Source organism: Cervus elaphus, chromosome 2 (assembly GCF_910594005.1).
Source record: "Cervus elaphus chromosome 2, mCerEla1.1, whole genome shotgun sequence".
In the NCBI taxonomy this organism is placed as follows: domain Eukaryota; kingdom Metazoa; phylum Chordata; class Mammalia; order Artiodactyla; family Cervidae; genus Cervus; species Cervus elaphus.
The window spans coordinates 18,555,797-18,573,374 of NC_057816.1; the positions used below are offsets into that span (position 1 = coordinate 18,555,797).

General features: G+C 41.8%; 1 protein-coding gene across 3 annotated transcripts in view; it reads left to right on the forward strand.

The window, feature by feature from the left end:
• Positions 1–5,502: 5,502 nt before the first annotated feature.
• The window catches only part of ETS1 (ETS proto-oncogene 1, transcription factor), a 140,420-nt gene continuing 128,344 nt past the window's right edge, over positions 5,503–17,578 (forward strand). For 2 of the 3 annotated variants that reach the window (XM_043873432.1, XM_043873444.1), the window contains exon 1: positions 5,503–5,595. The gene's annotated coding sequence lies outside the window, so the exon portion shown is untranslated. Of the gene's footprint in view, positions 5,600–17,578 lie in introns of all 3 variants that reach the window. The other variant, XM_043873438.1, reaches the window with a different exon arrangement.

Consider the following 17,578-nt stretch of genomic DNA (forward strand, 5'->3'; position numbering starts at 1 on the left):
TTAGAGAAGGGTTTTCAGCGGGCTCTAGGGTATCCTGCAACCATCCATGCTGGCTCTTCGTGAATTCGGAATCTAAAGGAGGCTTGGTGGGTCCAAGAGGACCAGAAGAGAAGCGTGTTCGACAGCTTTAAGCTACTTTGCAGGGTGTCCCTCTGGGGCTCCTCTCCCACCCCTAAAATGTCAAGTACCTTGTCGAGAGCTAGGAAAGAACAGAAGGCTGGTTCAAGCCCTAATAGAGCAGCCCGCCCTAATGTTACTCTGCCAAGAACCCCAGCCTCTCCGCAGGCGCCCTGGCCCACAGAAGGCCCTGCACCTGGGCGCCAGATGTGCGCGCACACGTACGTACGTGGGCCACTGCTGATCTGTCTGGCGCGAGACAAAGGCTTGGCGTCTGATCCTGGAAAGGAGATCGCTTCATTACAGAGAACAGGATAAGGAGTCCCAGAGCCGGGGTGCCAATCGACAAGGGTTCTCTGCTCTTCACGTCCCTTTCATCTTAGAGTCTGCGGCCTCCTCCGTCTTTGGTGACGACTGCGCTTGTACAGGTCTCTGGGTTTTACGCCTCCTCCGTTTTCGTAATTCATTTAGATACTGCTTCCCTGCATATACGGAGCCTTCTGAAGCATCAGAAGTTTTTCCAAGAGAGCTGGAAGGAAAGAAGAGATAACATGTGAAGGCAATAGAGGGCGATTTCATTTTGTTTCTCATTAAACTGAACGCCATTGTTCAGTTGGGAACTTACTCCTTTTTATGCGCTGATAGTGGGTAGAAAGAATCACTGTATATGACATGCACACACTACTATATTTAAAATAGATAACTAACAATATAGCACAGGGAACTCTGCTCCATACTCTGTAACAACCTAAAGGAGAAAAGAACTTGAAAAAGAATAGATGCATCTATATGAATCACTTTGCTGAAGACCTGAAACTAGAACAATGTTGCTAATCACCTGCCCCCTGATATAAAATTTTAAAAAGAATCGAAGTAGGTCACTGTGAAGGGCGTGCCTGCATTTGGGGGGTTGGAGTGGGAGGGAGGGAAGGTTGATGGTGGAAAGGTTGAACATCCTGGGAACTCTTAAGTTTCTCAGAATTTAAATCCACATTTTTCCTCTTAGGAGATACTAACTTGCAGGGTTCCGTTGGAGAAGGGATAGGCTAGACTACCCACTCCAGTATTCTTGGGCTTCCCTTGTCGCTCAGTTGGTAAAGAATCCGCCTGCAATTGCGCCTGGATTACCGCCTGCAATCCAGTATTCTGGCCTGGAGAATTCCATGGGCTGTATAATTCCTGGGGTGGCAAAGGGTTGAACTTGACTGAGCAACTTTCACTTTCACTTTCAACTTGCAGTGTAGTTTGTCTTTCTGAGAAAAGGAAAAAAGATTTCTTCATGGTAAAAACAGTAAAGAGCTTGGTGGTAATTATTCTAGATTCATTCAGGCTCTATTCCAGCTGTGTCTAAATGATATTGAACCTACCAACCTTTAGACTAGGGTATGAAGATACTCTTTCCGAGAAGTCAACGATTTCTTTCTTTTATAGCTGCTTTACAATGTTGTGTTAATTTTTGCTATATAGCAAAGTGATTCAGGTATAAATATATATGTATATTCTTTTTCATATTCTTTTCCATTATGGTTTATCACAAGATATTGAGTATAGGTCCCTGTGCTTTATGGACTTCCCAGGTGGTTCAGTGGATAAAGATTCTGCCTATGATGCAAGATACACTGGAGATGCATGTTCGACTCCTGGGTTGGGGAGATCCGCTGGAGGAAGGCATGACAACCTACTCTAGTATTCTTGCCTGGGAATCCCATGGACAGAGGAGCCTGATGGGCTACAGTCCGTGGGGTCGCAAAAGAGTCGAACAAGACTGAGAGTCTGAGCACATATACTCACTGTGCTATACAGAGGGCCCTGTTGTTTATTCGTTCTCTATGTCACAGCTTGCCTCTGCTAACCCCAGACTCCGATCCATCGCTCCCCCTCAGCTTGGCAAACCACAAGTCTGTTCTGTGTCTGTGAGTCCATTTCTGAGTAAATGATTCTTTTAATATAAATCTTTCACATGGGAGCCAAAATGGATACATCTCTCCAAGACCCTGGGCTTTAATTTTTTTCTTAAAGGTTTTAAACCATATAATCATCTCAACCAAGGTCCTTCTCTGTAGAATGTAATAGTACAGAGCATGGCAAAGAACCACCAATATCACTTTTTCAGTTTACTGTTTCGATAATCATCCGATAATACAGTAATCTCAACAATCTCGTGCGTGCAGTTGGGCTGGTATCATTAGCCCCCTTTGGACTGATGATGAAGCTGGGGGCTCTGTGTGTAGGGTGAGCTGTATTCCTGCTGTGAACCCAGACCCTCTTCTTTTGAGGGTCACTTGCCTTTGCCCCGTACCATCCATGTAGCGGAGAACACCTTTTCTCTGTGGAGGCCTTCTTAACCCTAATGCTATGCATTTTTCCTTCAGGACAGTATATATGTTAATATATTTTTCTTTGGTTAAATATGCATAATTTAATATGTACCATTGTAAGTGTACAGTTTGGCAGCATGAAGTAACGATCCTCGTCTTCCAGATCCAGATTCATCATCTTGATCTGAAACTCGGTCTCCGTTAAACTCTAACTCCCCAGTCCCCCTTTCCCTCAGACTCTGGTAACCTCTATTCTACTTTTTGTCTTTATGAATTTGATTATTTTAGATATCTCTTATAAGTGGAATCATACCATGTTTGTGCTTTTGTGTCTGTCTTATTTCATTTAGTATGCTAGCCTCAAGCTTCATCCATGTTCTGCAGGTTGAAGAATTTTATTCCTTTTCAAGGCTAAATAATATTCCATTGTTTGTGTAGATCACATTTTGTTTATCCATTCATCTGTCAAAGGACATTTGGGTTGCTTCTACATTTTGGCTATTGTGAATAATCCTGCTATGCATATCAGTGTACAAATATCTGTTTGAGTCACTGCTTTCAATTCTTTTGAGTATATACCTAGAGTTAGAATTCTAGATCCAATGGCAATTCTGTGTGTCATTTTATAAGGAACCACCATACTGTTTTCCATAGTGGCTGCACTATTTTACATTCTCATCAGCAATGAACAAACCTTCCAATTTCTCTACTTTGTCACCAACACTTGTCATTTATTTTATTGGTTTTTTTTTTTATACAGGTGTGAAATATATCAAATTTCACATCCTTATAGGTGTGAAACGGTATCTCATTGTGGTTCTGATTTGCATTTCCTTAGTGATTAGTGATGTTAACTATCTCTTCAAGTGCTTATTGGCCATTTGTATATCTTTGGAAAAATATCTATTCAAGTCCTCTGCTCACTTTTTAATGGAGTTACTTCTTGCTATCATTGTGTTGCAAGTGTTCCTTATATATTCTGTAATCCAAATTATAAGGGACTCGAAAATTTTTTCTCCTTCTGTGGGTTGCCTTTTCACTTTGTTAATGGTGTTCTTTTATGTATCAATACCAACGTTTTTCATTTTGATGAAGTCCAACTTGTCTATTGTTTCTTTTTTTTTTGTCTGTGCTTTTGGTGTGATTCTAATAAATCATTACCAAACCCAATGTCATGACGTTTCCGTCTGTGTTTTCCTTTAACAGTTTTATAGTTTTAGCTTTTATTTAAGTCTTTGATCCACTTTGAGTTAATTTTTACATAGGGGGAAAGGTAAGGGTCTCCCTTCACTCTTTTGAGTGCGTATATTCATCTGATGCTATAGCATCAGTTTATAACACTTGTTTGGTAACACTTGTTGCTCACCTAGGTGTTCTTCAGGCTATCTTCAGCAGGTGTGTGGCTTATTTTCCGCTCTTTAGATTTTTAGCTTATGCTCTTGGCCACCCTGATACACAGGGGCAGAGGATGGCCCTAAGTTTCTGAAGGTCTATGTGAACTCCGTGTAGACAATGCCAGACTCCAGAGCTCTTCAAAAATTACACTGTACACCCACGTAAGGCAAGAATCCAGTTCTTCTCTACATTATTTTCTCTTTTAAAACTCTCTTGCAAAAAAAAAAAATAAATAAAACTCTCTTGCAAATATAGTGAGTACAACTATAATTGGTTGTGACTGGTTCAGTTGGCCATGGGCTTTTGCTACGGGGCAGTGTGCTGGAGCTGACAGAGCTGGAGGGCACAGGCTGAAGCTCCTGCAGCTCTCTTCACAGATGCTCTCCTAGCATGTGTTACACTTGATTGAGATGATCAATTTACGTGATGGTCTTCCCACTCCAGTGTGAACTTGACATTTTTCCCCATGCCTATCACAGTGCCTAGCACAGATATTTATTAAAACTGAACCAGTACCACTATCTCTTTTTTCCTCTAAGCCACTGAATGTGCAAAGGCAAAAGATAAGCAGTAAAATCTTGTTTTCATGACAATACCATCTTCATTGCACTGCTGCCTTTGTACAACAAAGGATAAAGATGATGTTGCCCTAGAAAGAACATTTATTGAATTTCATAGTTTTTCAAACTTGAGCATTTGTGTCTTCCCGAAAGGGTAAGGAGTCAACCATGGCACATTTTAACTCCCATCCATTCCTCAAAGTAAACGGAAATTTTTAGGATAAAAGCCTTAAACTATGCAATCAAATACTGACTTTTCAAAACAAATATCTCTAGTGAAATAATACTATTCAGAGAAATGATGTTACACTGTAATATTTTTCTGAATCTGTATATTTTCACCTAGAACAAGAGTTTCTCACTGTTTAGATTTTCTCTAAATGAGGAATACATCAATATTTCTGCCCTTTTATTCCTGAACCATGGACTAGGAGTCAGAGTCACTGCAACTAGTCTATTTTAGAGATCACCTAAAACCAGACTTACATGGAGAGGGTAACTTAACTTAGTTTCAGAATTCCCAATTCTCAATATGGTCTGCTCGCTTCCATAGAGTTATTTTCATTTCCTTAGGAAACTTCGCATTTCACATCAGGTTACTAGAGATAAAGCCTGGTTCCTAGAGATAAGCTCAGCTGGTGATGGGGTGGTAGACAGTCAGCTCTCTGCCAGTCTACGCTGACCCTTACAACTCTCTCCTGACCCCTGGTCTAGGTTAAATGGGGTCTCCGTTGAGAAAGGTGAGTCATGAATATTCACATGTTCAGTAGAGACTAAATCTAAAGCTAGAGCGAGCGCTGAAAGTTATCCCATTGAAGGAGTTCTGTTTAGCTCACATCTCTCCAGGCTACTCTCCATGGCTGAATTACATTTAATTGAAGGGCAATTCCAATGATATGAGTTAAGGTGTGATCTGGTGTTATCTCAGTAAGTAATATGATTTGCTTTTCCTTCTAGACTGCAGAGCTTATCCTAGTGGCTGCCTTTGTGGAGTCAGGGGCCCGTGGAACACTGGCTTTTTTCCAGCTTTTCTGGGCTTGACCACACCCCCCAATTTAAGGAGGCCGCTCTATTAGGAACATTATGGTCCCTGCATCCTCTTTAGCCTCCGAGCAGAGGATTCCCGCAGGTAGTTGGGAAGAGACCGTAGACTTTGAGGGAGCTCACTCTGGACCCATTCTTCACCCAGTCTCTCCGGCAAAGTAGTAAGTGAGTGGGGTGTGAGTTTCTGACTAAAACTTTGCGGTCCATTTTCCTTTTTTTTTTTTGTTCATTTGGTGGAATTAACTGGTAAATTGATGGGGACTTTCAGGATACAAGCGGCTTTCTCTTTCTCTTTTCACATTTTTCTATATTTTTCATTCAACTGCTTAAGAACCATTTTCAAAAATACTTCCTGACCTTGTTAGAATAGTCTGAAATCAAGACTGTCTCCCCTTTCCTCCTGTTTCATAAAAGCAAAATCACACACATTTTAGACACTCGCCGATTACTTGTCAGAAACTGAATTTTCTTCACATCTTGGAGCGCTTCCAAAGAAATAAAGCTGTAGTTAAATGTAGACATTTCTTTCCTTTTTTCTCTTTCACTCCTAGCGAGCCATTGTTTTACTTCTGAAATTTTTGAAAAATTTTCTTTTAAGCTCAGCAGCTTCATGAATTGCGTATATTGTGAGAAAACTGTTCCAGGTTTGAGTCTTGCAAATCAGACTAGGCTTTTCGGTGTTTTTTTACCTGTTTTGTGACTCAGTTTTCCAAGGGACTGTACTTCTTTTGGACTGTACCTGAGGCAGGAGGAGTTTGAAAGTCGAGGTGGGTATCGCATGGAGCTTGAATCCCTGGGCAGCTCTGCGCACAAGCAGGGGGTGTGGTGTGGACGGCCACCCGCTTCCACTGGTGATTTCTATATCTGGCAATCTCATTTTGTTTGGGGCTTTTCATCTATTATGAAAACATCTCTGTCACCTCCTTTTAAAGTTGTGTTTCATGTGGGTGAACTGTTCAAAAGATGCTGGGTTACCGAGATCGAGGCATTTGATTGCAGGTTTTCCTAATCACCTTTGGGGTAAGATTTTTTTTTTTTTTTAAATCACAAGGCCATTTTCCCTTCCTACTTCATACCATTCCTGTGCAACTGAAAAGAGAGATATTTGTTAAACAACGGGAAATCCAGGTTCTGAAATGGCAACGCTGGCAGCTCCATTTGATTTGTAAAATGCCTGGCACTCTGACTCTCTCGACAGCTGTTAAGTCTGGACGGCAACACCTTCTTTTTAACTAAAGAGAAACCTCTTTGCTTCTGCAGGCGTGGGCCGGGCAGGGGCGGGGGCTCTGGAGATTCTTCCTTACCTGTTGTTTCTGAATGGAGGGGAGAGAGAGCTAATGAGTTAATGTCTGCAAAGTGCTTTGAAGATGAAAAGGCCTTTTCATGTGTTCAGCATCGTCGTTATTAATATTAATATTTGAAGAAGCACGCTGCTCCTAATTGTAAATCAACAACTCCCATCCTTGCCAACTCAGGAGTGAAAAAACAAACAGCGAAGGCAGCCAGGCCGTCTCTTCCGTCCTGGTTCCGCCGCTGAGGATGTGGGAAGCCTGATTCCAGAGAGAGCTGCTTACACGGAGGTGCTGCTTATTAGAGGTGCAGGCAGGTCCCGGAGCAGAGCCTGGGGGAGGGTGGGGAGCAGGGTGTAACCCTTCAACATGGGGTCACCTGTGACCTTGGAGGACGGGTTGAAAGCATGGATCTGGACCAACTGCCTGCCTCAGATGATAATGGAGTTCAAAGGTGATGGGGTCAGAACTGGCACTAGTGCAGGCTTTGGTCTGTTAGAGATTGGCTTTGGAACTGAGAACAAATAATTTGATGTGACTGCGCTTTCTTTTCTTCCTCTCTAAAATGGGAATACTGGGGGGAAAAAAAGTGACTAATGATTTGTGCTCCACCTACTTCATGAGAATAAAAGTAAACAGCCTAGAGCTTTGAAGAATGAAAATAGTGCCAGTAAGGTTGAGGGAGAGTCTGAAGTAACCTTGTAACAAATTGGGTGTGTGGGTGCCAGGTCCCCAGGGGGGGTGAGTCAGAGGGCAGACAAATGCTCCGGAAACACATCATTGGCTCTGCCAGATCCCTCAGTGATGGCATCACAGTGTTGCTTGATTTCTTACTGATAATTCAAGCTCTGCTGTATCTCCTGGTTTTATTGATTGGTGAACAGATCTGTTTCTTAACAGCAATTCTCCTTCTCTAATTACCCACTCAAAACTCCCATTTCTGTATTAAACAGCAGAAGGGAGCTGGGACATCCTTTCCCTCCTCCTCTCCCTCCTTCTCTCCCCATCCCCACCTTCCTCCTCTCACTCTTTCTCTCTCCCTTTCTTTTTGGAAATGAAAACATATTTAGCATTTGAGCCCTGTAAGTGTGGTGGACAGCTATTTAGTGACATTTGAGAGGAATCTTCATTCCTGGGCCAATCCAGATATGAAGACCACTCATTTATATGCCCTTCCATCTCCTTTGTCCCCGCTCTACTGCAAATGCAGCTGTAGGGAACTCAATCTTTTAATCCTGATGCTTCTCTAGGTGTTATACCTGTCTTCTCCACTTCACCAGAGGAAGGATAATCACCCCTGAAGTTTCCTGAGCACTTGGCAAGTCCTAGGGCCCTTGTGCTCTGCATGGGCTGGGCTGCTACTTTAACCTACAATGAAGTCCGTGAGGTGGGCACCCTTGTTATTCCCATTTAGCAGATGAGGACTCTGAGGCTGGTACTCAGAATGATTTGGTTGGTGGTGAGACCTGATTAGAACCAAAGGCATATATATGTATACTGATTCACTTTGCTCTATAGTAGAAATTAACACAACATGGTTAAGCAGCTATACTCCAATAAAATTTTTTTTTTTTAAAAAAGGACTAAAACCATATGGGTGCAGAGCTGCGGCTAGTCATGTCTCATGGGAACCTAGTAACTCTGAGGCACTTATACAAATTCAGGCTAAATTTCTCTGCTTAGCCCAATGGTTGATTTATCTGGGAGAATACCATGGCTTATGCTTCTTTTCCAAAGGAGAATCTATGAATGAATGATTCATTGTTAGGAAGACACTGACTCTAAAGAAATGCTACAAGGTCTAGTTGACAAGATCAGTAAATCTCTCTCTTGATCCCTCTTGGGACAAATTTTGATGGAACTTCAAAGAGTTGCAAAACATAGTGCAAAGAATTTCGATAAGATTTAAGTTCTCTTTTAAGTCCAATGTGCATAAAATAAGACTTCCCTGGTGGTCCAGTGGCTAAGACTCAGAGTTCCCAATGCCTGGGTTCTATCCCTGGTCAGGAAACTAGATCCCACATGCTGCAACCCAGTGCAGTCAAATAAATAAATAAATATTTTTAAAATGTGAAAAATATAGTGCCCTTTGGAGCTCCTAGTGATCCTGAAGCCAAAAGGATTCCTCTGGGTGGGGGAAGAGAGAGCAGTGATGCCAGTTTCTTGACATTTGAGGTGAAGTAACTCAAACTCTGGCTTCTTAGGAAAGGCAGGAAGCCCTGTCAGATGCTGCCCTCACCCTCACCTGGCACAAGGCTTGAGACAGAGGCACGGCTCCTGGGCTGCGCCTTCTCCCTGGCTGGGCTTGCAAAGCAACTAAGATAACAACCAACCTCTGCTCAGCTTGTGGTCCAGACTCTTCTTGCCTGTGCCTCAGTGGGCTCTGACTTCCAAACACCTTGTTGTAACCACTCCTGAATTTAACCGAGGGAGTCCGGACACTGCCTCGTTGCTCAAAATGAGCATCGCAGGGGATCTTGTCTGAAATGCAGACCGTCTGGCTGTACCTTGAAACCTGATTCTCAGGTGATTCCTAGGTGATTGCTATGTAAATCGGTTTGGAAAGCACGGTTTAAAAGCAAAAGCAAAAACAAAAGCAAAAATGTTGTAAAAAACAGAACAAACAAAAACTTGTAGTGTTTTTCACAGCAGCTTACAACTTGATTATATTTATATCTCATTGCCAAAGTGTAAGGCCACATAAGATTCACATTTCTATCAAAGGAAGCTGGATATTTCCCCCGTGTGCTAAGCAATCTTTCAGGCTGTTTGTTCCCCAAGGTAAGAAAACTGCTTACTTCTTGGTTTTATGCATAACAATGGTACAAGCAGACCGCCATTCAACAGAAATTGTGGTGCTTTTCTCTTGTGAAATTCTTGGCTAAGGCTACTCAACCTGTGATTATGGGAGGGAATCTTATTTTGATAATTTAAATGCAAGTCTTTTTAGAAACAGATAAGGTATATTGGCCATCTGGGTTCTGTTTCTAATATCTGAATAAATAACCTCTGCAGTAAAAACCACAATTACTATTAATTAGTCAATGCTTACTAGTGCCAGGCACTGTGATAAAATAGCAATAATAATAATAGCCACTATTTATTGACCATTTTATCATGTGTGAAATAATATGCAGGGGTTTCATTTTACATAACCCTCCTCAAAAAACCTGAAAGGGTTGGTATTATTTTTTCCATTTTGCAGTTGAGGAAATAAAGACTTTGTGAGATGAAGAAACGTGTCTTCACACTCAGTAAGGGCTTCCCAGGGGGCGCTAGTGGTAAAGAATCCACCTACCAATGCTAGAGACGTGGGTTCCATCCCTGGGTGGGAAAGATCCCCTGGAGGAGGGCATGGCAACCCACTCCAGTTTTCTTGCCTGGAGAATCCCATGGACAGAGAAGCCTGGTGCGCTACAGTCCAAAGGGTTGCAAAGAGTCAGACCCAACTGAAGCGACTTAGCACACAGGCACACACACACTCAATAAGGAGGTCCCAGTCAACCATAATCTATCTATCTTTATCACTCTGCTAAACACTTAACCTCTCTGGGTTCAGTTCATTCAAATAAAAAATGGACAGATTTGATGAGATTTTTTTCCAACTCCAATTCATTGACTTTACCAAATCCCTCTTTATATAAGCATGCCAGGAAGCTGTTTAGCAGTATGCTGAGAAATTTGAAACTTACAATTTGGGCAATAGAACAAATAAAATCCCACCGTGAAAAATGACCATCAGACATAGTCCAAGAAGTTGCTCGCTGGATTTGAGAGATTGAAGGCAGCTGGTGTGCTTCGTTCAGTGTTAAAGGGCATTATTAAAACTCTCCGGACTCCATTCATTCATTTTTCTCTCAATAGCTATGTCTATATTTACGGCATCTCTCAGTTTTGTTGAGAGCTTCTTAAGAGCCAGAGCCATATCTAAATTCTAGATTATATCTGACATAACTCCACGCGCTGTGGGTTGAAAAGTAGTTCTTTAAACTTCTAGGCTCCTTGGGGATTTTTTTGGCAGTCACCATGGGGTTAGAGTTGACATTTTAGCTTGAAGCGCTCTCTGGGTTCAACGTGGCCAAGAATCTCATATACCATGACCTTTGCTATAGCTGTCCTTGACGCCAAGATACTTCACATCATTCCTCCAGCTTACTCATTTTTGTTTCTAGTTTCTTAGAGAAAAAAATCTAATTTTTTAATACTATAACTTTGTATTTCCCCCAGCACACTTTTTTTTAATTAAAGTATAATTTGCAAACAGTAAAAATCACCCTTTTTAGTGTATAGTTCTACAAATTTTGGCTAATGTATAAATCAAGTATTTATAATGTATAAATCAATGTATTACAATCAAGATATAAAACAGTTCCATCATTCAAAAAAAATTCCTTATGCTTCTTTATAGTCAAATCCTCTTCTCACCTCCAGGCCATGTTCTTTGACCCTATGGTTTTTCTTTTTCAAGAATATCATATAAATGGAATCATATAGTAGGTAATTTTCTTTCATTTAGCATACTTTATTTTAGATTCACTCATGCTGCTGAGTGTATCAATAGTTCTTTCCTTTACATTGCTATGTAATATTCCACTACATGATATACCAGTTATAACTTTAATTTTGATAATATATTATTGTTAAGTTTACTACTACTACTATTGCTATTTAAATCTATATCTATACTAAAAAAGTCCAAGCTTTCAGTTTGGTAATCTTCCCTAGAGTGTCTTTCAATTCCATCTCCCACTTCCCTATAATCCATTTGACTACTGGGTTATTCTTTGTTCTCTAATCTACTGTTTTCTTATTTCTGAGTCTTTGTGCATACTTCTAGCTACCCATTTTTCAAGGCCCATTTCAATGCCAATTCCTCTTGAAGTTTTCCTTCAGCATCCTTCCAGAAGTCATCTCTTCATCTTTTATGTTCCCATAATATATCACTTACACCAGCATTTCTCAAACTTTAATGTTCTTATGGATCATTTTGGAATGGAACCTGAACTCTGTAGTTCCCCTAGCTCCCAAGTGCTTGTCCATGCTACTGGTCTGAGAGGAACTACCATACTGTTGAGTAGCAAGGTCTTATAATTGGCTCATTGTCTCATCAACTAGAAAAATAACTATATAAAAGAGAAAAGTGACTTATTCTCAGCCTGGGAATTGCCATAGCATCTAATACAGAGCTATGCAGCTGGTCAATCCTAGCTAACTAGATCAAATCCCATTTTTTTTTTTTTGCCATATTTGAGATTCATCTTATTCATTCAAAGTTTAGGACTAATCTAAAAATGTTTGTTATTCATGTAATTTTGGAGGCATGCATGTAAATTTGATGAGCTCCGGCATGTTCAGGGTGGTGTGGCCACAGACATGCATGCATGTAAATTTGGAGACAAAAAGAAATAGCTGTCACTCATAACTTTCTCTTGCATATAATTAACATCAATAGTATGGAAATATAATTTGGTCCTGATATTTCACACATTTATTCTTTCCCATATTTGCTATAATAGCTTTCTTGCTCTTATAATATAGATTTTCCAAGTAATTGCTTTTGTAGTTGTTGTTTAGTTACTAAGTTGTGTTCAACTCTTTGTGACCCCATGGACTGCAGCACACCAGGCTTCCCTGTCCTTCACCATCTCTCTGCGTTTGCTCAGACTCATGTCCATTCAGTCGGTGATGCCATCCAACCATCTCATCCTCTGTTGTCCCCTTCTCCTCCTGCCTTTAATCTTTCCCAGAATCAGGGTCTTTTCCAGTGAGTCAGCTCTTCGCATCAAGGGCCAAAATATTGGAGCTTCGAATTCAGTATCAGTCTTTCCAATTTAATTGCTTAGATTCTACCTAAAAAGTAAAACCTATGAAGAAGAATATTTCACTGTTAATATCTGGCCTGTAATTATCCTTGAGTCTACCTTTATCTGATTCTTTTAGCCAAATCCTCATTTTGCCACAGAGTTCTGAATGATGCAAATCCCAATTTTTTATTTAGTTGTTTATTGAGTGCCTACTACACACATGGCACTGGAGTGTGTCTGAAGAACAACCGTGGTTATTTTCTGAATTTCAGGATTTGATAGAGGATGAGGAATGCCATTTGAGGACAAGCCTGTAGCCACTTTTATTGTCAGACAGCTGATTGAATGTTACCTGTAGTTTTTCAGAGGATGTTCCCATACTAGAAAGAGCAGAGCCTTAGTTTCCGGAAAGTTTTGGAGACTTAAGACTGGCATTGTGCTCGTAAAATTCCTAGACATAGAAGAGCAGGCAGGGTTTAATATACTCCCTCGAGGTTTACGAGAGATGCCCCCTTCTGCCTCTGCTGACAGCACCATCCCAGTAGAGTAATGGAGAGGTGTTTGTTTCCAGGAGGAGGAAACATAAAATGGTCTACAAGACACTATTAGCCCCTGATTATCCCAGCTCAGCAAACGAAAACCATCTTATATTCCCTGTTCCTTTCGGGAGATGTTAGTGAGTGACTTTTGTAATATTATAATAACAGGAGTCCATTTTTAGTATTCTAAGAAAGATTGGTTGAGCTGTGTCAATTCATACAGAATCTGAGAGCGTTATGGTTAATTAGAAGATGACACTTGTTCAGAGAAATAGGAGATGGATATAAGTCATTTTCAAGCCTGTGTTCAAGTAAGAGTTGGGGGACTCATTAGCAGTGAAGCTGGGGAGAAACAAGACTGACATGTTCATTAATCTGTGAGTTGATGCTTCATGAACTTAGTGAAAGGGTTAGTGAATTGACTTTGAGATGCAGAAGCCAGTAACCCATGGATCAGAACATGGTCTTTATGGGCTGGTTTTGGCTCTTGAAATAAGATGGAAGATTTATTACCATCGGTTGGAATACTCAGTCAAGAAAATCAGGTTCCTAAAGAATTAGGAGTGACAGAAAGAATCCATCTTCAATTCTTACCAATTTCTTTTCTGCTTATGGTGACCACAGTTTCTTTGGGGGACTGAGGCTTGTTCAGCTATCTAAATCTGCTTACAGTTGAGTTCTTGGAGAATTAGACGTGGTAACTTTTGTTACACTGGCAGATCAAGGAAGAGAGCGTCTTAAATGGTTTGAAAACTACAAATGGACTTCTCATGAGAATTAGAAAGAAAATAATGGGAGACAATACACTCATCAGTGGGCTATGTCTATTAGTTCAGAGAAGAATATGATCCTGCTTGCAGTTAATATTAAAGAAATCTAACCTCATAGTTGCATATGGACACATCATCACAGGTGATGTCCCTTTTTTCCTTTGTCTCAGAGATATCTTTGCTGTCTTGGGTATACTCAGGCACTGTGAGACATAACTCCTGCATATGTTAACTATATTCACATACAGATCTTTTCTTCCTTCAGTCGGCAAGCATATTGTACATCTGTTAATACAGTGTGTCAGCTAAAAAGACACAGTCCCTACCCTCTAGCAACTTATGATGCAGGATCAGAAACAGAGATGCAGGAAGTACTCTGAACTGTTAGGTACATTGTGAGAGTGAATCCCAAACCTGAGGATCGAGAACGTCCATCTAATTGACAAGAAGATTTAGAGACTGCTCCCTAGAAGAGGTAACACTCAGTCTGAGTCTTTAAAAAACAGATTTATACTCAGAAAGAAGATATTCAAACTCTTTCTGTTGTAAATGAAAGATGTTGCTTTGGTGATGTGGGTGACAATGTTGCCTCTAGTTTGGCATGTATGTGGATGATCATTTTCTCAGTCATATCCCAACTCTTAGCAACGCTATGGACTGTATCCCTCCAGTCTCCTCTGTCTCTGGGATTTTCCAGGCAAGAATACTGTAGTGGGTTACCATTTCCTTCTCCAGAGGATCTTCCTGACCCAGGAATCGAACACACGACTCCTGGTTTCTCTTGGACTTCAGGAGAATTCTTTACCTACTGACCCACCTGGGAAGCCCTTAGTTTGGCAAAGGTGCTATTGTTTAGGGAAAGTATCTTTTGAATGACTAATCCTATTGGAAGCCAAATTCTTTTCCCCCTGCATTCCAGGGTATGCTTGGAATATGGGAACTCTAAATTGTTGATATTAAAAGAAACATTTATTGCAAATCTATTTAAATTATGCACAATTTGCAAAAGAAAAAAAAAAGGATAAACCTGCATCATCTAAATTTTCTGTGACAGCTTTCTTATACTTCTGTATGTCTCATGTGTAGTCTTCTTACCCTGGGTATGTTATAGCCATAATTCTTGACCTAGAATACTAACACAAAGACCAGAGGGCAAGGTCAAATTTAAATCACAGTGGATTTGTTGGTAGCACTTTAATTTTGGCTTTTAAAAAGAGTATTAAAAAACAGAAACATCACTTTGCCAACAAAGGTCCGTATAGTCAAAGCTATGATTTTTCCAGTAATCATGTATGGATGTGAGAGTTAGACCATAAAGAAGGCTGAGGCCAAAGAATTGATGCTTTCAAATTGTGGTGCTGGAAAGACTCTTGAGACTCACTTGGACTGCAAGGAGATCAAACCAGTTAATCCTAAAGGCAGTCAACCCTGAATACTTATTGGAAGGACTAATGCTGAAGCTGAAGCTCTAATACTTTGTCCATCTAACGTGAAGAGCTGACTCATTGGAAAAGACCCTGATGCTGGGAAAGACTGAGGTCAGGAGGAAAATGAGGAGGCAGAGGATGAGATAGTTAGATAGCATCACTGACTCAATGGACATGAATTTGAGCAACCTCTGGAGATAGTGATGCACAGGGTAGCCTGGTGTGCTGCAGTCCGCGGGGTAGGAGATAGTGAAGGACAGGGCAGACTGGTGTGCTGTGGTCCATGGGGTTGCAAAGACAACAGCAACAAAATAATAATCCCAATGAAAACCATGAGTGACATCACAGTTATCACCTAGAAGCAGAGCAGAGCAGGGGGCAGAGTTGAGGGGAACTGGTTTCAGCCTCCACTGAGCCTGGTCTCCCCGGGGTCCCCTGCTCTTCTGCTGCCTTGGCCTGAAACACCCCTCTGAGTCCCCCGCCTCCCTTCCTTCCGTGTGTCACTCAGCCTGCGCCTAGAGTGACCCAAATGGAAGCCAGTGTCAGCCTGTGCTCAGGACTTGTGGAGGGTGGGACTCCAGAGGCCATCACATGCTTTAGGAAGAACCAAGGGTCCCCAGAGTCCCAGAGCATTTTATTGGACTCAAGATGCCCACATAAACCAAACTGCTGCGTTTTTTCCCTCTGCATGGTGTGCCCATTTTCATCCTGAAAGTCCAGGGTGGTGAGGATGGACAGGCGAGGTGGCTGGTGGGCTAGTGGTGGGCTAGGGCAGTGGGGTGGTGAGCAACGGGGCTGCAGTGGGCCTGGAGGCTGGGGTGGACCAAAGCTGGGAGCCCACTGTCTCCTGAGCACAAAGTCGCTGCAGACACTTTTGCTTGGCTGCTTGGGCACTGTGGCTCCCATTCAAGGAAGTGAGCTCAGCTCTTCTCTGCCCTCTGTCACCAAGAATTCAAACCATTTCTGCATTCACACAAGCCCATGGATGCCTCTAGGCTGGGGAGTAAAGCTGAATTCACACAGTTGGTTTGTGTTTAGGCAGAAACGTTTATAATGCCAAGACAAAAACGTTGGTCCAGCCGATATCCAAATAGCTGTCATGTAGGAGGGAATTCTCCTTGGCCAACATGTCAATTTTTTTTTTTTTTTTTTGCCCCCACACAGTCCTTGTGCTTTTTCTGAAAGGATTTACGTCTACAGCAGCTGGTCTCTGTCACCATCTACAAGTGGAAACAGGGAGGGTTCTTTTTTTCTTTCTCCAAAAAATAATGAAGCGGTCATCCATTTCTGTCCCAGAGTTATTTCCTGAGATGAGAGCCCTCCAGAGCCCTGGCAACTCCCTCTTTCCAGCTTCCTCTGTGGGCAAAGGGCTTCTCCCCAAGGGAGTGTCAGTCACAGAGAGTGAAGCTTCATGAATTCAGCCCAGCTCAGGCTGGACCCTGAGTGGGGTCACAGGGTTACTCACTCTCTCTCTCCATCGGAAAGAGAAAACACATTTCCACTAAACCTTTTTCCCAGCTACGTGGAAGGTTGGTAGGAGGAAGAGTGTTGCTTTTGATGCCTTTGAGCTAGGCTTCAGGACAAGGCAGCTGATCCCAAAAGCATTTCTTTTACAAATGTCTAAGTCTAGCAAGAATTCAGAAGGGCAAAGACTTGCCCCTGTTTGTGGAGTCCAGGGACCATCCATAAGGCCAAGTACACTGTGCAGTCTTCCATGGCTTCCTATTCCCCAGGCTTTGACAGAACTGTTTTCGGCATTTTAGGTAAACTCCTCATCATCTTGTATTCTAGTTCTCCATGAGTCTGTCTTCTCCATTGCCTGCAGATGGAGATCCAGCCTTCTCAGCTTTATCCCAAGTCGGATAGAAGGCCCACGAGGGAGAGGTCTTTGTTTACCTGTGTGTCTTGAGCATCCAAAACAGTGCCTGGTGCCCAGGAGGCACAGAGTAGCTATTTACTGAATGATTAACAAGTTCCTGGCAGAGGAAGCCTTGATGTGCCTGTCGAATAAATAATTGAGGTCTGTGATGACTCAGGGGACACCGGGGGCTTTCTGGAGGAAATTGAGGGCTAGATGGCTTACAAAAAGCAGCACGCTCCACACCTGGACATTCTCCTAAGGTTTAGGTTACCCTGCGGGGCCCTGGAGGGATGGGACAACTTTTCCCTAAGGAATCAGATCTTGGTTAAGCCGTTATCAGTATGACACAATCTGTGTTGTCAACTTTTAAATCTCGTCTATGAGTAGATATAAAACTTTGAAGTGAGGGTGGTTGATGACTTATTAGGACTTTAAAATTTGATTTTGAGACGAA